Source organism: Alligator sinensis, unplaced genomic scaffold (genome assembly GCF_000455745.1).
Source record: "Alligator sinensis unplaced genomic scaffold, ASM45574v1 scaffold222_1, whole genome shotgun sequence".
In the NCBI taxonomy this organism is placed as follows: domain Eukaryota; kingdom Metazoa; phylum Chordata; order Crocodylia; family Alligatoridae; genus Alligator; species Alligator sinensis.
In genome coordinates, this window is record NW_005841912.1 from 2,669,065 (window position 1) to 2,676,546 (window position 7,482).

Here is a 7,482-nt window from a genome sequence, read left to right on the forward strand (position 1 = left end):
GGCAGATCTAGAATTTTGAAAAGTGGGGGTGCAGATGGTGAATTGCATCATCACATACAATACAAGATATATTTTCTGTCTAGTTAGAATGAAACTAGAAGCTTTACAAATAAGCGAGAGACCTAGCATTATTTTTTTTCAGTTTATGATTGAAGCACAAACAAATACAACTTTATTGGAATGTGCACTAATTTGCTATACCATATATATTAAAACCCAACAAAGTATGCAAAAAGTAATCAAAATATGCTCTTTCATTAGTCTTGTAGTCATTTAATTCTAATGTAGATTTGTTTTCAGGTTCATCAAACAAAGTCTAGCCTTCTTGAGCATCTTGATAGTGCATCCAGTGTTTCACTGAAAGTTATTTCCATATCTGAGTTAATGCTTAGCTTGAGTTAAGGTTTCCACACCACAGTTAAAGTTCTGAACTAGAGTTACAAGCAGTCTACAGGGATATGAAATAGGAGCTGAATTATTGGGAGCAGCTGAGCAGACAGCAGAATTGCAGAAGAAAGAGTAGCTCAATTAGTGGAACCTCAACACCATTAAAAGAAGAGAGAACCATTAACACCTGTGGAATGAAGAATTTGGAAGGAATCAGGTATATTATAATGAATAATGCAGACAACTGACTCCCTCGCTGCTGCCTGAATAGAAATCTGCTCCCACTGCCAGGAAGTTTGTTTTAAAATATGGGTGGAGCAGGAATCAAAGGCAGGGATGGGGGAGCAGGTGCATCACTGTACACACTCTGGATCCACCCCTGGGAAGAGGGGGTTGATAGGAGGAAGTTGCAATAGCCCCTCTAAGAGAGAATTATAAAATAAGCCAGGGATTTTACAGTGGCAACAGGGAGGAAGGGACAATTGGAACATGTTAGGGAAGCAAACTGATTTGTTTATACATGGGAGAGAAGTGCTTTAGGGTAGAAAGAGAGCATTTGACAATGGTAACCCTGTGGGGAGGGGCTGGCAAGATAAGTGGGAAAAAATTATCTTCTGCTAATAATAGAGGTCTTCTCAGGGGCAGAAAGGTGCATGATCAAAACCTGTGTCTATGCAGAATTGTAGTTAGCACAGCTCTTCCACAGGCATGCATGGGGTGCCTTGCTATAGGCAAGCTGAGAAGGTGGCTAGGATTTTCAGAAATGAGTGATTCTTAGGTGCTTGGCTTTTAACTATGGCATTACTCAGTTCTGCTCTAAGTCCGTCATGCTATTATCTTATAATTCAGGGGTATCAAATTCATCCAGCTCCTGGGCCTGGATGAGCAGCACAGAGCTAGTCTGCAGGCTGGATTAAGCCCACAGACCAGCCCCATTTGTCAGAGCCAGTTTATAGGGCTGAGCCAGTGCCAGCACCACATGCAACACATACCCTGAACTAGCCCATGTGCTGCTTGAAGCCCTGGACCAGCCCTGTGCACCATATGCAGTGCATGCCAGTCCCAGCCTAGTGAATGGCATACAGCATACGGTGCTGATCAGGTGCATGTGCTACTTACGGCACATCGGGCCAGTCTGGGGCACATGGTGCATGTGGAGCCTGCGCCAGACTAGCCCTGCATGCTGAATCTGGCACATGGGGCTGGTCTGTGGGCCCAATCCAGTTTGGCCTTGGATCCAGCATGCAGGAGCCACGTACAGTATTTGCTGCAGATCAGACCAGTGCACCACATGCACCGTGCACTGGCCTCAACCCCCCACCACCCCACCCCAGCATGTAAGGCACACGACTGGTCTGGGGTGTGTGCTGTATGTAGTGCCCAGACTGGCCAGGTGTGGTGTGTGTAGTGTGCACATCCACTCTGTAAGCCCAGTCTGGACCAGCCTGGATCCAGCAGGCAGGGGAAGACAGGAAGGACTACCACTAGATATACTAATATGTTTTAATATATTTACCATATATATTTCTAGACAGTCCATCACTGTGTGGAATTTTGAACAAAAAGAAGCAATGCTGTCTTGCCCTTTGTGACTTTAGTCAAGCTTGCTTCCTAACAGGGCACCAGGAACACCAGCCAGTTAACACCAGAATAAACAAAATGCTCCTCCTTAAGGAAAGGCTTGAATAAAGATGGTGGTTGCATCTACACAGGATGCTTACTGTGCAGTAGCTCATTACTACTGCATAGTCATAACAAGCTACTACACAATAGTTACAAGCTACTACGCAGCCAGCATCTCCAGGAAGCCATGCAGAAACGCAACTGCTCAGTAACAGTGGTTACTGCACAGTTATTTAGTATTTGGGTATGCAAGTACTAAATGAATGTGCAGTAACAACTGCACAGTCAACATCTCATGTAGACATGACCAGTATGTCCAATATTGCTCTATGAAAGTACAAAGGCTTAAAGTGTGATGGATTTGTGAGAGTAAGCTGTTGTAATGCTGAGCTCACTCTCTTGTGTACATTTTATTCACGCACACCGGAAGTTCAGTTCCAGGGACCAAGAGGCAAAATACCCTGTAGATCACACTGATGGCCAAACAAGTCCTCGAAGGTGAGATCAATATAAGCAAAAATATCAGGAAAATCAGAGTTCAGATTCCCATGGCAACCTTAGCTTTGTCCCTTGCGTATGTGTTTTACATTCTTTCATGGTATGATCAGGTTGTAATGTAAAAATGTTACCTATGGTAAGAAGAATGGTGCAGATTAAACAGAATAAAAAACATGGAGCTGAAGTCTCTTTGAAAGTAAAATTGGAGGTTAATTATTACATGGTTTTGAAGAGTACATGGTGTGAAACAGCAGGCATTGAACTGTGTTTCTCCAATAACAGGACATGTAGCAATCCTTAAAGCAACAAGAATAAAAAGCCTACAAGAAGTCCAGCCATCTGCTACAAACAGATTTTTCTTGCCAGGATATTCACTGATTTCAGTTCCAGCTTGAGCACCACCTCTCCATGGTGACTCTGTTACGATCCCACTTTGTATTCAGTGCTTCTTATTATTATGAAACTCCCCCAACATTCATCCTATTGCTCCCACTTTGTAATACTGAAAAGACATCTAAATGAGACCTCCCTGTTCTCAGAGTTTAATGCCATTTATATACTTGCAAATATTTCATAGATTTCATAGACATTAGGGCTGGAAGGGATCTCGGAAGATCATCGAGTCCAGCCCCCTGCCTGAAGGCAGGAAGTCAGCTGGGGTCTTAGGATCCCAGCAAGATAAGCATCCAATTTTTTCTTGAAGGTGTTCAATGTAAGTGCTTGAACCACCTCCGATGGCAGGCTATTCCAGACCTTGGGGGCTCGGACAGTAATGAAATTCTTCCTTTTGTCCAGCCTGAAACGGTCTTGCAGTAGTTTATAACCGTTCAACCTCGTCATCCCTTGAGGTGCTCTGGTGAACAAACGTTCCCCCAGATACTGGTGGTCACCCCTGATAAACTTATAGGTGGCCATCAGATCACCCTTAAGCCTGCGCTTTTCCAAGCTAAAGAGCCCCATAGCTCTCAGCCTGTCATTGTAAGGTCTGTTTTCCTGACCTCTGATCATGCACGTGGCTCTTCTCTGGACTCTCTCAAGCTTCTCCACATCCTTTTTGAATTGTGGGGCCCAAAACTGGATGCAGTACTCCAGCTGCGGCCTCACCAAGGCCGAGTACAGCGGGAGAATGACATCCTGGGATTTGCTTGAGAAGCATCTATGGATGCAAGCCAGCATTTTGGTCGCTTTACTAGCTGCAGCATCGCCTTGAAAGCTCATATTCATCTTTTGGTCAAGGATGACCCCCAAGTCTCTTTCTTCCGTAGTGCTAGCCAACATAGCACTGCCAAGCCTATAAGGATGCTGCAGATTCTTCCCCCCAAGGTGGAGAACCTTGCATTTTTCAGTGTTAAACACCATCAGGTTCTCGTCCGCCCATTTGCTGAGCCTGTCCAGGTCAGCCTGGATCACCCTCCTGTCTTCAGGTGTGGATGCTTTGCCCCAAAGTTTGGTGTCATCGGCACTTGGCCAGTCCACTTCTGACTCCAATGTCCACATCATTAATGAAGATGTTGAACAATATGGGTCCAAGGACAGAGCCTTGAGGGACCCCACTGGTCATAGGGCACCATGACAATTGACTTCTATCAATTACCACCCTCTGGGTGCGACCACGGAGCCAATTTCCCAGCCAGCAGATCATGGTGGACCCAAGGCCACAATTAGCCAGTTTTGCCAAGATGTGATCATGGGATACCAGACTGAAGGCTTGTTTGAAGTCAAGATATCTGACATCAATCTCTTCTCCCTTGTCCAGGTGATAGGTCACCTGGTCATAACATACATTATTACTGTATGTTCCTTCTGCTGCTCATTCAGTCAAGAGTTGGCTGATTGGAATGATGTAGTTGATCTAGTTGGGGATGGTTCCGCTTTGAGCAGGGGATTGGACTAGAATACAGAGATGTGGGCAATGGTGTCCCCCAATGCTCTGTCCTTGGACCAGTACTGTTCAATATTTTCATCAGTGATTTGGATAAGTGTGTAGAAAGCACTCTGTCCAAATTTGTAGATGGCACCAAACTATGGGGTTTAGTAAACCCACTAGAGGGTAGGGAGCAAATTCAGGTGGATTTAGACTGGGGAAGTGGGTGGATCAGAATAGGATAGAATTTAACAAAGATAAGTGCAAAGTGCTGCACCTGGGGAGAAAGAATCACCACTATACCTCTAGACTGGGAAGTACCATTCTAAGTAGCACAGCAGTGGAAAGGGATCTCAGAGTCATAGTCAACACAAAAATGAACATGAATCACCAGTGTGGCAAGGTAATAAATAAAACTAACTGCATTCTTTCCTGCATTAGTAGGTGCATCACAAGCAGGTCTAGGGAGGTGATACTTCCCCTCTATGCGCATTGGTGAAGCCGCAGCTGGAGTGCTGCGTCCAGTTTTGGGCACCACACTTCAAGAAGGATGTGGGTAACCAGGAAATCCTATGAAGACAGATTAAGGGACCTGAATCTCTTCAGCTTCTGCAAGAGAAGGCTGCTGAGAGGTGATCTTGTGGCTGTCTACAGGCTCATCTGGGGGGTCAGCAGGGAATAGGGGATACTAGGTTTACCAGGGCGCCCCTCGGCATTGCTAGAAATAATGGCCATAAACTGAAGGAGAGAAGATTTAGATTGAACATCAGAAAGAAATTCTTTACGGTGCGGGTTACCAAAATACGAAATGGGCTTCCAAGGGAGGTGGTGCTTTCCCCTCCTTGGAGGTGTTCAAAAGGAGATTAGACAAGCACCTAGCTGGGGTTACTTGACCCCAGTGGTCTTTCCTGCCCAGAGCAGGGGGTGAGGCTCAGTGATCTCATAGGTCCCTTCCAACCCTAGAAATCTATGAAATCTATGAATATGAAATCATGGTAGCTGCATACTGGTTAGTGCTGTAGTCATCTGTATATAAAATGTGACAGAGTTAAATTAGCTTCCAAGCGCTTCCAAGAATTCAACTATTTGTCCAGACACCAGGTTTGTGTGTCCTACATGGCATTACTATAGCAATTTATTTTATGTACTTTGAATTAAAGATGTATGTTCCCTAGCAACCAGGGCAAGAACTCTATTCAATCATCATTTCCATCACCTTTGTAAAAACAGACCTTTTTAGAATCTTAGAAAAATCCAGTGGGAATGAAAATGTCCAAGTGTTTGTCTACTTTGTTCCAATAATGGAAGCCCCACAACTCTCAAGGTTTCTAACTTGTTTCACTGCTTATTTAACCAACCTCAAAGTTGAAAAGTTCTTTCTAAGAACCCTGAGAGACATTTTTCTTAAAGCATGTTGGGATCTGATCTGTGATCCCAAATATCCTGCCTCATGCCATGCCACATGCATGGCAGAACAAGTGATTTTGGGATCAGAGAATATATACCAATCATGCCTTACTTGCCAGTACAAGGGGTACCTGGGTTCATGATCATCAGGGATCTGGGTTTTCTGTTTGCTGCAGAAAAACAAGGGAAAATGCAGATTTTCTCCTTTAACGGAGAAAAACACAGATTTGCCCATGCACCGGTGCATGGCATCCAGGCAGCAATGGAGAGCAGCTCCCACAGCTCTCCAATGCTGAGGTAGAGATAAGGGAGGTAAGACTATGGTGAGGGCAGGTAGGGGCCAGGCCACACGGGCAGGAGAGGTGGCCAGAAAGGGGCACAGGCCATACGGGGAGGAGGGGACATAGGTCACGCATGGCGGGGGGGAAGGGTCACAGGCCATGCGGGGGGGGGGGCACAAGAGTGAGGATCATGTGGCCCCCAAGATTTCTGTGCCCACAATGGGACACAGGACTTCAGTGGGGCTGAAAAGGCTCTGGGCAGAAGTCTCCTCCATGGCCTAACAAGGGGACCTACTCTGCACTGCCTCTGCTGCTGCTGCAACTGCCGCTGCTGCACTTCACCATGGCGGCATGGTGCTCCCTCCAGCACCAGGTCATCTCACTGGGCTGTAGAGGCAGCTCCTGTCCAGAGCTGGTCTGAGTCAGCTGCAGCCCCACCCCCTGCTGTGGGCACATAAATCTCAGGAGGCATGTATCTGCCCATGGTGCATTGCCCGTACCACCCACGTCCCTCTGCTGTGTTGTTTGTGCCCCCCCCCGACCTTCCCCACATACCCACTCCACTCCATTCTTCACACACTGAGGGTTGAGGGCTGCGGGTTTGAAGTGAGGGGCACCAGCAGGGCCAGGGGGCCGTGGGTTGGGAGTGAAGGGCACCAGCAGGACTGGGGAGGCTGTGGGTCAGGAGTGAGGGGCACTGGTAGAGTCAGGAGGATGTGGGTCAGGTGTGAGGGGCACCAGCAGGGCTGGGAGGCTATGGCTTGGGAATGAGAGGCATCAGCAGGGATGGGGGTGCTATGGCTCGGGAATTAAGGGCAACAGCATGGGCAGGAGCAGGGCACCCGCGTATCAGGTCTGCTCAGTGCCACAAAGCAGTAGTGGAAACAACCACACCTGGATCTGCATCCTGGTGAGTGAAGGGGCAGGAGGAGCTCTGATTTTCCATGATAAAAAACCCGAAGTCAAATGCCAATATATATAGGTATTTAGCATTTATTTTATTATAATTGAGGCTTTTAAATTGTATGATGTGTGTGTGTGTGTGTGTGTGTGTGTGTGTGTGTGTGTGTGTATAAAAAAAAAATACAATTTTATATTTACTATATATTTTACAATTTTATGTTGCTATATATATATCAATAAAACATTGTGTTCAATCAATACCTATATATGACATGGTAGGGGACCTACAGATCGGTAGCCATCTGGGGGACAATGATCACCCAATAATAGAATTCTTCATAAAACGTCGAGTGGGTAAGGTAACTAGTAGGGTGAAAGTGCTAGACTTTAGGAAAACTGATTTCAATGAACTCAGGCGATTAGTCAAGGATGCACTGCAGAGTAGGAGTTTTGAAGTGATGGGAGCCCAAGAAGGGTGGCTGTGCCTTAAGGAAATGATCCTTCGGGCACAAAGCAAGA